General features: G+C 36.1%; 1 long non-coding RNA gene across 1 annotated transcript; it reads right to left on the reverse strand.

Annotated features, from left to right (window-relative positions):
- Positions 1-315: 315 nt before the first annotated feature.
- On the reverse strand, positions 316-11,812 carry LOC143676184 (uncharacterized). Its single transcript, XR_013171890.1, has 3 exons — positions 11,715-11,812; positions 9,163-9,206; positions 316-547 (listed from the first exon to the last, which is right to left on the reverse strand). It is a non-coding gene; the product is annotated as an uncharacterized LOC143676184 (long non-coding RNA).
- Between the last annotated feature and the right edge of the window lie 2,109 nt (positions 11,813-13,921).

Consider the following 13,921-nt stretch of genomic DNA (forward strand, 5'->3'; position numbering starts at 1 on the left):
TGATTCTGCTAAAGAACTGACATTTATAGGAGTACAGGAGTCTGTGTAGAGCAGAGACAACATTTCCAGGTAATTTTGGGAAACATTCCACTAGTCCGGCAGGCAAAGAAAAATGTTTTTATAAAACAAAAAACAGAGCATTTTTGAAACCTATTGCTGTTAGTTGTTTTTTTAACTCACTTTCCCATGTATTCAAAGACAGGACCTAGACCACCCTCTTGTCTATTGTACACTTAGTATCCAAAATTAATATTGCAAATAAGGATGAAATTTGCATATTAAAATAATGAAATAGTGACTGAAGTTCCAATAAACTTGTGCTTTTATTAGTTCTACAACCATATACATATAACCCATAACTTCTTTTGTTTTGTTTCCTTGTGTTTATATACAAACTTTGAATAAAATGTATCCAATGTTCCTTCCAGTCATAACATTCTGTAATCGCACTGACAAATTGTTGAACTCGTCTTAAAGCTTGAAGCAGTTAGGGTGATAATTTTACCTTGGCATAGTTTACTTGGGTGCCTCTGGGGAGTGGAAATATCTATAAATGAAAAGGGTAGACTTTAAAAAAATTTTTCACTCTGTCCTAAGCTGATAGGTTGGACTACTGTCTTCTTTATTTTTTTCTACAGTAAACACATTCATAAGTGATGCATATGAATATAATCAAAATCCATTTTTGAACATTTGGAAAATACCTCAGAGTATCATTTGATCAAGCAATTAATCTATATGTGCACAATTACAGACAATATTTTAGAGATTCAGGTGATTAAGTATAATTGTTAAAATGTGAGAAGTATTTCAGTTATAGTTACACAGAAGAAATATGACTTTTAATTTTAATTTTTTCTTTTTATATGTTTATATATATGTATATAACATTCATTAGTCTATTTGTTAAACAAGTATTTGATGATCATTAGTGTTCGTTCATTCATTCATTTGACTGATATTTTCCAATATTTATTTGTTGACAGGTAATTTAACAAACAGAAATTTAGTGTAAATAATAAATCATACAAGGATCCTGTCCTAGTGTTACATGTTTCACATTCGATTAAGTGAGACATACTTATCCAGCATTAGAGGTTAAAATTTGAATGAAGTGATCACCATTAATGTCTTTATGCAATTTTATGTCTTCTGGGAAATCAAACTGACCAGTCAATTGCAATAGGGTGACATATGTTGAAAAAAAAAAAGAAGATACACCGTGAATTCATAACCAGGTCCCAGAAAAAATAGTTTGGAAAGAGGCTGTGAATAATTGGCAAACCAAATACAGTTCATTGCAGTATTGTATTTTATGTTGGTTTCTATAAGCAGTGGTTGATACATTTTTTTGAACATTGGCAGTCCCCTGAGGTCAGACAAGTGTAGTATATGATGAGAACATCTTTAAGTTTTTGTATTTCAATAACCTTCTTCCCAACAGTATTCTTTTGAAATTACATATTCCTTACAAAAGACATTTGGCTTATTTGAAATACAATTAATCGTAATATGTATGAATTTTCCTTATTTTCAGCTTAGTAAATCCTTGTACCGATTTTATCGCTTACATCTAATTGAGATAATGAAAATCTAATAAGAATTGTTCATTCAGATGCTGAAAATGTAGTGCACCCTAAGTCATGATGAAATTCCCAGTTCATTGTTATTTGTCTTTAACAAAATTATTTGTGTAAATATTATATCAGAAGTTCAATACCCAATATAATTTCCAGTAGTCCTGGAAAGAAAATATGTAAATCATTACTCCTGCTCCCTATCCCCTTTGCATGATTAGCTGAAAGTTTTAAGTTCTGATGACTTTCACCATTCAAGGTAGATGCGCCCCTTGCTTTTGTTGCATAGATATAGGAGCATGAAGGCTACAGACTGTAAATGACATGAAGCCTTGTGAGATCAGCATACAAATTCAATTTATAAATAAATAATAAATAGGAATGGACTTCCGGAGAAGATGGCGGCTTAGTAAGGCGCGCGGGTCTTAGTTCCTCCTCCAGAACAACTACTAAAGAACTAGAAACAGTACAGAACAGCTCCCAGAGCCACGACAGAGACCAGACAAACAGCATACTCCATTCTGGAATGGCTGGACTGGCTAAGAGTCTCCGCTGCGGTGAGGTCCCCGAGAGGCGCGCGCTTCCCTGGGCTGTGGCGGCTGGCGGCCGGAGCTCCCTCCCTCCTTCCCGGGCTGGCTGGGAGCTCTAGATCGGGTTTCCCAAGCTGCGGCGGCCGGCGCCCCTCCCCACGTGCGGCTTCCCGGGCCAGCTGGGAGCCTCAGAGTGGCAATCCCCCAACCCGCAGTGGCTGGCGACCGGAGCCCCTTCCACACATGTGGCTTCCCAGGCCGGCTGGGAGATTTGGATCGGTGGTTCCCCAAGCCGTGGCGGCCGGAGCCCCTCCCCCATGCGTGGCTTCCCAGGCCAGCTGGGAGCCTCGGAAAAGCAGTCCCACAAGCCGCAGTGGCCGGCGACCGCAACCACTTCCACACACGCAGCTTCCTGGGCCGGCTGGGAGCTTCCGAACAGCAGTTCCCCAAGCCGTGGTGGCTGGCGCCCCTCCGCAACAGGCGACTTCCCGGAGGGAAAGGAAAGAGTCTCCAACAGTAGTAGAGACTGAGCCCAACCTAACACCAATAGTGGCATTAATGAACAACTTCTGACTACTAAAAATAGGCCCTCAGCTCAGGCGAAACTGAGCAAGGCAGAAATCGCCGATTGGGCTAAGTGAAAAAGAGGAAAGGGGGCGAAACAGAGCCTTCTGCGGCTGTTTCTACGGAGGCTTCGTTGCCTCTGGGCTCAGTGCTGGGATTACATAGGTCACAACTGCCCCGAACGCAGAAACAGGCTGCTTTCAGGGCTCTCTACCACCTGAATCTTCCCCGCGGGAGGGGTGAAACACAACCCAGGTGGATTCCCTCTCTCAAGGAACTCAGATCCCAGGACTTCACAATTTGAAGCCAGTAAAATCAACATACAACCTTTCCTCTGTCTCCACCACACACCCAGAAGCAAGAGTCTTCCAAAGTTAAAGGAGCCACAACATCTTTTGCTGGTGGGACCCGCAGACAGACAAGCACCACCTACTGGGCAGGATAAGAAAAACAGAGCCCAGAGACTTCACAGGAAAGTCTTTGAATTTGCTAGGTCCCACACTCAGGGAAATCTGATTAAATGCCCAGATGCCAGGAAAAAATAACGAATCACACCAGGAAAATTGAAGATATGGCCCAGTCAAAGGAAAAAACCAATAGCTCAAATGAGATACAGGAGCTGAGACAACTAATTCTGAATATATGAACAGAAATGGAAAACCTCTTCAAAAACCAAATCAATAAATTGAGGGAGGACATGAAGAAGGTATGGGATCAACAGAAAGAAGAAATGGAAAGTCTGAATAAACAAATCACAGAACTTATGGGATTGAAAGACACAGTAGAAGAGATGAAAAAAAAAACAATGGAAACCCACAATGGTAGATTTAAAGAGACAGAGGATAGAATTAGTGAACTGGAGGATGGAACATCCGAAGTCCAAAAAGAAACAGAAACTATAGGGAAAAGAATGGAAAAATTTGAGCGGGGCTCAGGGAACTGAATGACAATATGAAGCACACAAATATACGTGTTGTGGGTGTCCCAGAAGGAGAAGAGAAGGGAAAAGGAGGAGAAAAACTAATGGAAGAAATTATCACTGAAAATTTCCCAACTCTTATGAAAGACCTAAAATTACAAATCCAAGAAGTGCAGCGCACCCCAAAGAGAATAGACCCAAATAGGCATTCTCCAAGACACTTACTAGTTAGAATGTCAGAGGTCAAAGAGAAAGAGAGGATCTTGAAAGCAGTAAGAGGAAAACAATCCATCACATACAAGGGAAACCCAATAAGACTATGTGTAGATTTCTCAGCAGAAACCATGGAAGCTAGAAGACAGTGGGATGATATATTTAAATTACTAAAAGAGAAAAACTGCTAACCAAGATTTCTATATCCAGCAAAATTGTCCTTCAAAAATGAGGGAGAAATTAAAATATTTTCAGACAAAAAGTCACTGAGAGAATTTGTGACCAAAGACCAGCTCTGCAAGAAATACTAAAGGGAGCACTAGAGACAGATACAAAAAGACAGAAGAGAGAGGTATGGAGAAGAGTGTAGAAAGAAGGAAAATCAGATATGATATATATAATACAAAAGGCAAAATGGTAGAGGAAAGCATCACCCAAACAGTAATAACACTAAATGTTAATGGACTGAATTCCCCAATCAAAAACATAGACTGGCAGAATGAATTAAAAAACAGGATCCTTCTATATGCTGTCTACAGGAAACACATCTTAGACCCAAAGATAAACATAGGTTGAAAGTGAAAGGTTGGGAAAAGATATTTCATGCAAATAACAACCAGAAAAGAGCAGGAGTAGCTATATTAATATCCAACAAATTAGACTTCAAATGTAAAACAGTTTAAACAGACAAAGAAGGACACTATATACTAATAAAAGGAACAATTAAACAAGAAGACATAACAATCATAAATATTTATGCACCGAATCAGAATGCCCCAAAATACGTGAGGAATACACTGCAATTACTGAAAAGGGAACTAGACACATCTACCATAATAGTTGGAGACTTCAATTCGCCACTCTCATCAATGGACAGAACATCTAGACAGAGGATCAATAAATAAAGAGAGAATTAGAATATTACTATAAATGAGCTAGACTTAACAGACATTTATAAGACATTACATCCCACAACAGCAGGATACACCTTTTTCTCAAGTGCTCATGGATTATTCTCAAAGATCGACCATATTCTGGGTCACAAAGCAAATCTCAACAAATTTAAAAAGATTGAAATCATACACAACACTTTCTCAGATCATAAAGAAATGAAGTTGGAAATCAATAATAGGCAGAGTGCCAGAAAATTCACAAATACGTGGAAGCTCAAGAACACACTCTTAAACAACCAGTGGGTCAAGGAAAATTACAAGAGAAATTAGTAAATATCTCGAGGCGAATGAAAATGAAAACACAACATATCAAAACTTATGGGACGCAGCAAAGGCAGTGCTAAGAGGGAAATTTATTGCCCTAAATGCCTATATCAGAAAAGAAGAAAGGGCAAAACTTCAGGAATTAACTGTCCACTTGGAAGAACTGGAGAAAGAACAGCAAACTAACCCCAAAGCAAGCAAAAGGAAAGAAATAACAAAGATAAGAGCAGAAATAAATGAAATTGAGAACATGAAAATAATAGAGAAAATCAATAAGACCAGAAGTTGGTTCTATGATAAAATCAACAAGATTGATGGGCCCTTAGCAAGATTGACAAAAAGAAGAAGAGAGAAGATGCAAATAAATAAGATCAGAAATGGAAGAGGAGACATAACTACTGACCTCACAGAAATAAAGGAGGTAATAACAGGATACTACGAATAACTTTACGCTAATAAATACAACAATGTAGATGAAATGGACAAGTTCCTAGAAAGGCATGAACAACCAACTCTGACTCAAGAAAAAACAGACGACCTCAACAAACCAATCGCAAGTAAAGAAATCAAATCAGTCACTCAAAAGCTTCCTAAAAAGAAAAGTCCAGGATCAGACGGCTTCACATGTGAATTCTACCAAACACTCCAGAAAGAATTAGTACCAACTCTGCTCAAACTCTTCAAAAAAATCGAAGTGGAAGGAAAGCTACCTAATTCATTCTATGAAGCCAACATCACCCTCATACCAAAACCAGGCAAAGATATTACAAAAAAAAGAAAACTACAGACCAATCTCTCTAATGAATATAGATGCAAAAATCCTCAACAAAATTCTAGCAAATCGATTCCAGCAACACATTAAAAGAATTATACATCATGACCAAGTAGGATTCATCCCAGGTATGCAAGGATGGTTCAACATAAGAAAATCAGTTAATGTAATACACCATATCAACAAATTAAAGCAGAAAAATCACATGATCATCTCAATTGATGCAGAGAAGGCATTTGACAAGATTCAAGATCCTTTCCTGTTGAAAACACTTCAAAGGATAGGAATACAAGGGAACTTCCTTAAAATGATAGAGGGAATATATAAAAACCCACAGCTAATATCATCCTCAATGGGGAAAAATTGAAAACTTTCCCCCTAAGATCAGAAACAAGACAAGGATGTCCACTATCACCACTATTATTCAACATTGTGTTGGAGGTTCTAGCCAGAGCAAGTAGACAAGAAAAAGAAATACAAGGCATCAAAATTGGAAAGGAAGAAGTAAAACTATCACTGTTTGCAGACGATATGATACTATACGTCGAAAACCCGGAAAAATCCACAACAAAACTACTAGAGCTAATAAATAAGTACAGCAAAGTAGCAGGTTACAAGATCAACATTCAAAAATCTGTAGCATTTCTATACACTAGCAATGAACAAGCTGCGGGGGAATCAAGAAACGAATCCCATTTACAATTGCAACAAAAAGAATAAAGTACTTAGGAATAAATTTAACTAAAAAGGCAAAAAACCTATAGAAAGGAAACTACAAAAAACTGCTAAAAGAAATCACAGAAGACCTAAATAGATGGAAGGGCATACCGTGTTCATGGATTGGAAGACTAAATATAGTTAAGATGTCAATCCTACCTAAATTGATTTACAGATTCATTGCAATACCAATCAAAATCCCAACAACTTATTTTTCAGAAATAGAAAAACCAATAAGCAAATTTATCTGGAAGGGCAGGGTGCCCCGAATTGCTAAAAACATCTTGAGGAAAAAAAACGAAGCTGGAGGTCTTGCACTGCCTGACTTTAAGGCATATTATGAAGCCACAGTGGTCAAAACAGCATGGTATTGGCATAAAGATAGATATATCGACCAATGGAATCGAATAGAGTGCTCAGATATAGACCCTCTCATCTATGGACATTTGATCTTTGATAAGCCAGTCAAGCCAACTCACCTGGGACAGAACAGTCTCTTCAATAAATGGTGCCTAGAGAACTGGATATCCATATGCAAAAGAATGAAAGAAGACCCATATCTCACACCCTATACAAAAGTTAACTCAAAATGGATCAAAGATCTAAACATTAGGTCTAAGACCATAAAACAGTTAGAGGAAAATGTAGGGAGATAGCTTATGAAACTTACAATTGGAGGTGGTTTTATGGACCTTAAACCTAAAGCAAGAGCACTGAAGAAAGAAATAAATAAATGGGAGCTCCTCAAAATTAAACACTTTTGTGCATCAAAGAACTTCATCAAGAAAGTAGAAAGACAGCCTACACAATGGGAGACAATATTTGGAAATGACATATCAGATAAAGGTCTAGTATCCAGAATTTATAAAGAGATTGTTCAACTCAACAACAAAAAGGCAGCCAACCCAATTACAAAATGGGAAAAAGACTTGAACAGACACCTCTCAGAGGAGGAAATACAAATGGCCAAAAGGCACATGAAGAGATGTTCAATGTCCCTGGCCATTAGAGAAATGCAAATCAAAACCACAATGAGATATCATCTCACACCCACCAGAATGGCCATTATCAACAAAACAGAAAATGACAAGTGCTGGAGAGGATGTGGAGAAAGAGGCACACTCATCCACTGTTGGTGGGAATGTCAAATGGTACAACCACTGTGGAAGGCAGTTTGGCGGTTCCTCAAAAAACTGAATATAGAATTGCCATACGACCCAGAAATACCATTGCTAGGTATCTACTCAGAGGACTTAAGGGCAAAGACACAAACAAACATTTGCACACCAATGCTTATAGCAGCATTATTTACAATTGCAAAGAGATGGAAACAGCCAAAATGTCCATCAACAGACGAGTGGCTAAACAAACTGTGGTATATACATAAGATGGAATATTATGCAGCTTTAAGACAGAATAAACTTATGAACCATGTAATAACATGGATGACCTAGAGAACATTATGCTGAGTGAGACTAGCCAAAAACTAAAGGACAAATACTGTATGGTCCCACTGATGTGAACCGACATTAGAGAATAAACTTGGAATATGTCATTGGTAACAGAGACCATCAGGAGTTAGAAACAGGGTAAGATAAGGGGTAATTGGAGCTGAAGGGATACAGACTGTGCAACAGGACTAGATACAAAAACTCAAAAATGGACAGCACAATACTACCTAATTGTAATGTAATTATGTTAAAACACTGAATGAAGCTGCATCTGAGCTATAGTTTTTTGTTTGTTTTTTTTTTGTTTTTTTATATATACTTTTTGTATTTTTTATTTTTATTTTTTTCTCTATATTATCATTTCATTTCTTTTTCTGTTGTCTTACTATTTCATTTTCTAAATCGATGCAAATGTACTAAGAAATGATGATCATACATCTATGTGATAATATTAAGAATTACTGATTGCATATGTAGAATGGCATGATTTCTAAATGTTGTGTTAGTTAATCTTTTTTTATTAATAAAAAAATAAAATAATAATAATAATAAATAGAATAATTAATTTCACATGCAATATTTCAAATATGAAGTGAAATGTCTTTAATAATCATTCTGAAGATATTTTATATGTATCTAAATAAAAAATATTTAATATTAAAAAAAAAGAAAAATTTTGAAATAAGGGTGAGAATATACCTTAAGCAGAGCCACACAGTGGTGGCTTTGTTTGAGTTTAGATCACTATGTTGTACAAGAGTTTGGTCTTAAAAAGACTGTAGGCAAGTGGGCCGTGGTGGCTCAGCAAGCAGAGTTCTTGCCTGCCATACTGGAGACACAGGTTTGATTCCTGGTGCCTGCCAGTGCAAAAAAAAAAAAAAAAAAAAACACTGTAGGCAAAGGAAAATTGAGAATCATGCATGTATTTGTTTGTGTGTATATGTATAGGAAGGTATGCATGTATTTTTGAAATCTATATGAATCCTGCAAATATTCTGAGTCTCTATTAAATGAACATTAGAGGAAGATTAGGAAGTACTGACTTAGAATATATGTTCTCCTAAATTTCTCTCTTCTTGAATAGTAAACTTTAAGGAGTTACATAATAAAATTAATTTTGTGGCTAGACAGGAGAAGTAATTTATATATATATGAAGTTCATTTATAAGACCTTAAATTAGCTAGCATAGTTACATACTTACTGATGGCTTTTCGCATGGATTCTTTGACTTTCTCATTACGGAGGCTGTAAATAAAAGGGTTCAGCATTGGTGTTACAATGGTGTTCAGTACTGTTGCAAATTTGTTAACATCCATTACATTGCCCTTTTTTGGTCGAACATAGATGAAAATGGAGCTCCCGTAATAAAGTGTAACCACTATGAGGTGGGAAACACAAGTGGAGAGAGCCTTCTGCCGCCCCTGGAGAGAGGGAATTCTAAAGACAGTAACGACAATGTGGGTGTAAGACACTCCTGTCAGCAGCAAGGATCCCAAGAGCAGCACAACAGAAGAGATGAAGTCTGCCAGTTCTGCCAGTGAGGTATCTGCACAGACCAGCTTTAGCACTGGGGCACTGTCGCAAAAGAAGTGGTTGATTACATTTGGCCCACAAAAGGGTAGAGGTGCAGTTAAGATGGACGATGGCAAAATTGACACAAATGCACCCACATAGGATCCCAGCAACAGTATTACACAGGTCTGTTTGTTCATGATGATGGCATATCTCAGTGGGTTGCAAATGGCAACATATCGGTCAAAAGACATGACAGCAAGGATGAAGAATTCTGTGGATCCCAGGAGGAAGTAAAAGAAAGACTGTGTGAGGCAGCTCTCAAAGGATATTGACTTCGTGAGTGAGAAAGTGTTGGCCAGCATACCAGGCACCACTGTGGAGGTGATGGTGACCTCCAGGAAGGAAAGATGAGCTACAAAGAAATACATGGGTGAGTGCAGATGGTAGTCCCAACAAACGAGAAGGATAATCATGGTATTGCCAATCAGAGATATCATGTACATGAGCAGGAACACAGAGAAGAGGAGGAATTCTATTTCTTTCTCATTCTGAAACCCTAGAAGGATGAACTCGATAACTCTGGTCTTGTTTCTGTGATCCATACTGTTACCAGTCAGCCTGGCAAAATGGAAAGAGAGGTTTAGGGTGGCTTTTGCATTTGCCTTTTGCATCTTAACTTTGGAAATACCCCACCGATGTCAACTGACTAATTTTGTTTTCACGGAGAAATGAGCATTTTTCTCCTGTGTATAAAGTCTCCTGTGAAAACACTGTACAAACTCCAGTGTGAAATTCAAGACTAATAGCAGAATATCTGCCACAGTTAGGTTGTGCAACTGAATTTGCATAAACTTGTGAGCTTCTCCTAAGTTTAGGGAATCTAACATCCTTCCAAGCCATTCCCAAGCTATGTAGAACACAGTCATATAGGATGCCTTTGGATAGATCTGTTACAGTAGCTTTAATTCATTCCAATATAAAGATTTTTATATAATGTGAAGAGTTACAATAAATATAATCATATATTATTATGCACAATGATGTACCTTAGGGTATTTTGTTTTCATTGAGAAACAAAATATTTATAAAATAAATGAACATGGTCATGTAATAAGCATTTTCCTTACAGCTCAGTACCCTCCACCCACTGACTCTAATCTCCGCATCATCAAATCAGCAGCTAAACAATATGAAATCAGCCTCATGTCATCTCCCAAAGAAACCTCCTTCAGCGAGAATACAATTTTCACAGTTATTTTCAGTGTAAGAGAAAAGATAAAACATCTTTATTTTACCATTGCACCATGAGACTATTTGAAGGAAAGAACACAGGTTTAGGACAGGACATATTTTCAAATCCCAAATTACAAGGCAACAATGTGTGATATTGGCAGGCATTAGAAAAGCTGGATTTAGATGACCAGGTATTTTTATTGCTACATTTTTTACAGATGTTGTATGAGGTAGTTATTAATAAAATATTAGTCACCATTAGTTAAATGTTAGAAATGTTATTTAAAATTTGAGTATATTATAGAGGATAATGGTAGAAGTGAGACAAGACTTTGAACTTTTGGATTTAGAGTTTCCTGTTTTTTCTCACCCAAAATACTAATTTTGCTGTTATTTTACTCACTGTTATTGTTATATATTTATTTCATAATGACAAAAGTTAGCAGGAACACACATGAATTTCTGACATGCATAGTATGCATTTAATGATAGAGGGAGGAGAAATAATGTTGGATCAGAGTTTCAGTTTTGTACTGTGATTGTTTCAATAACCTTTCAGAATCCTTTCACACAGTTCATTATTTTAATGAATTTATGACCTGAAAGTGTCAGTAAGTGAAAAACTGTGAAGGAGTATAATCAAGTTGTTTTCCTATAATCATGCTGCAGAAAAGGAAATGATAGATTTGGTAAAAAAGGTAAATGTAATTATGAAATAAGTGTTAATACTAGAAAGACATTTTCTTGTCATCTGATAAATGGTGGTTTTAATGTGAGCAACTTATGAGTATCTTCTGGGCACTAGCAGGGTGCACGGCAGTTAAAGGAAAAGCAGAGTCTAAATGCACAAAGGAAGGGAGTAAAGAAACACTCAGTCAACTCCAAAAATTTTCTTAAGGCTGGAACTAAGTGAAAGGAGGAGGGCAATGAACAAGAGGAAATCACTACATAGGGAGAATGAGAGGAAAAGGTGTAAAGTAAGAGTATTGTAAGCTCTCTACTTACATGCTGAATTGCAGAATTTGGGGGGATGCTCTCAAGTATATGGTTTCAGAGACTTGTACATAGCTGCATGTTTGGGTGATTGTCCATGTTTAGAATCCATTCTACAGATTAGTTCTTTCTTCTGACATTCTCAGAATGTTTGAAATAAAGGAGTGGAGGATACAGCTTTGTCTATTGAACAGTTTATAAAGGCTTAGCTGGGAATAAGTTACTTTCTTCTCTTGTCTTGTAGCAAAAGCACCCAAAGCCCTGAAGTTTCTGTCCTCACATTGAAAATCATTGATACTTAGAAACAAGGTGAAGTATGAATTCATCATTGCTGCTTCCCTGAAGGTGTCTAGTGAACCAATGTTCTCCCGGGAATTAATTATAAAAACAATTATAATTAAAAGAAATGTATTTCCTAAATTGGAGAAGCAAAGAAAACTAATAAACACAACTTTCATAAAACTACATTGAGCTTCAAAAACTCAACCTTGGTACATGTGTTTAGGTGAACATTCAAAACTCTTCAGTCTGTGTAGTGTCATATATAGTCAATGGACTAGGAAGAAGTTGTCAACTTCATCACCACTGTCATCCTCATTATCACCACCATTGTCATCAACATTTATTGACTGCTTAATATATATTACATGTTCTTCTAATAATTGTGCAAATGTAATTTTAACTTCATGAAAACCATATAACATAGGTGCTCCTTTTACTGATTTATAGTAATTATTTCACATGATCATGAAAAATGCATAAATATCCCAGACCAGAGAAATTTAAATATATATATTTATAAATTATAGAGCATTTTATAACTAGGTAATTATTAACATTTATTGAATGTTTGGTACAAATTCTGAAACATAACTAGAATTCCTGGCACCAGAAACATGTAATTCAGTCAAAGTTAAAAAAGGACATATTAAAAATAAGATAAATTAGTATGTTGTAAAGAAAAATATCTTTCTCTATATAGAAATGTTATGAATCATGACAATAATAGCTAATTTATCCCAATCTTTTACTTATGAATTATTCTGAACTGAAATCAGCATGCAATGGTGCATGATTCCTTTTTACATAGGACAAATTTCTAATATTTTAATTTAATTTAAAAATCTATATTTATACCTATTAGGAATTTTCTGCGATTCTGATTTTTATGCTTAGTTCCTGCCAGTTTTATCAAATGAGATAAGGAATATATCATAAATTTCTATTAGTAATAAATGTTAATAACATATGTGTAATAACATATATAACATAAAACTTGCACTTTCAACCACTACAATTCAGTAGCCTTAATTGCATTTACAATGTTGTGCTACCATCATCATCATCTTCCATTACCAAGACTTTTCATGACCTCAAACAAACTATACTTATTGAACACTATATCTCCATTGTCCTCAGTCCCACAATCCCTGGTAACCTCTAATTTCTGTCTCTATAAATTTTCTTATTCTAGATATTTCATGTATCTAGAATAAATGTTTGTTCTTTTTTGTCTGGCTTATTTTACATAGCATAAAAGTATCAAGTATCATCCACATTGTGGTATGCATCAGAATTTTATTTCTTTTATGACTGACTGATATTATTTTATATATATATGCAATATTTTGTTTATATATTCATCTGTCAATGGACATTTGGGTTGTTTCATTCCTAAAGATTTTGATATAGAAAGAATCTGCATAGTTTTCCTATGACTTGCTTTCAGTGAAATCTGCTCATTTAAAAAAATATGGGGAAAAACCTTCTAATAACCACAGCAAAGTCTAGTACAAGATGACTACCCTAACAAAATTCTAAAAATGTATTAAAATATTTCTTCTCAAACACTACCAAAAGAGGGTGGATCTTTTTCTAACTACATCTAGGGAGTCAGTTATACTGATCTCAGTATTACTCTGAGAGCAAAGCCAAACATACCACAAAGAAAAGTGCAGCCTAATACCCCTTCTGAATATGGATGCAATAATACTCAAAATAATACAAGCAAATTTAATCTACAGTATATTGAAATATTATACTGCTCTGATCAAGATGAATTTTTCCTGGGAATTCCAGGATGTTTCACCATATAAAAATCAACTGATGTAATGCATCACATTAATGGAAGGAGCAACAGAGTACACAGAATAAACTCAATTGGGGTAAAACAAAATTAACAAAACCAAAATGATCTATCTTTCATGATTTAAAAAAAA

This window comes from Tamandua tetradactyla, chromosome 3 (assembly GCF_023851605.1).
Source record: "Tamandua tetradactyla isolate mTamTet1 chromosome 3, mTamTet1.pri, whole genome shotgun sequence".
NCBI lineage: Eukaryota > Metazoa > Chordata > Mammalia > Pilosa > Myrmecophagidae > Tamandua > Tamandua tetradactyla.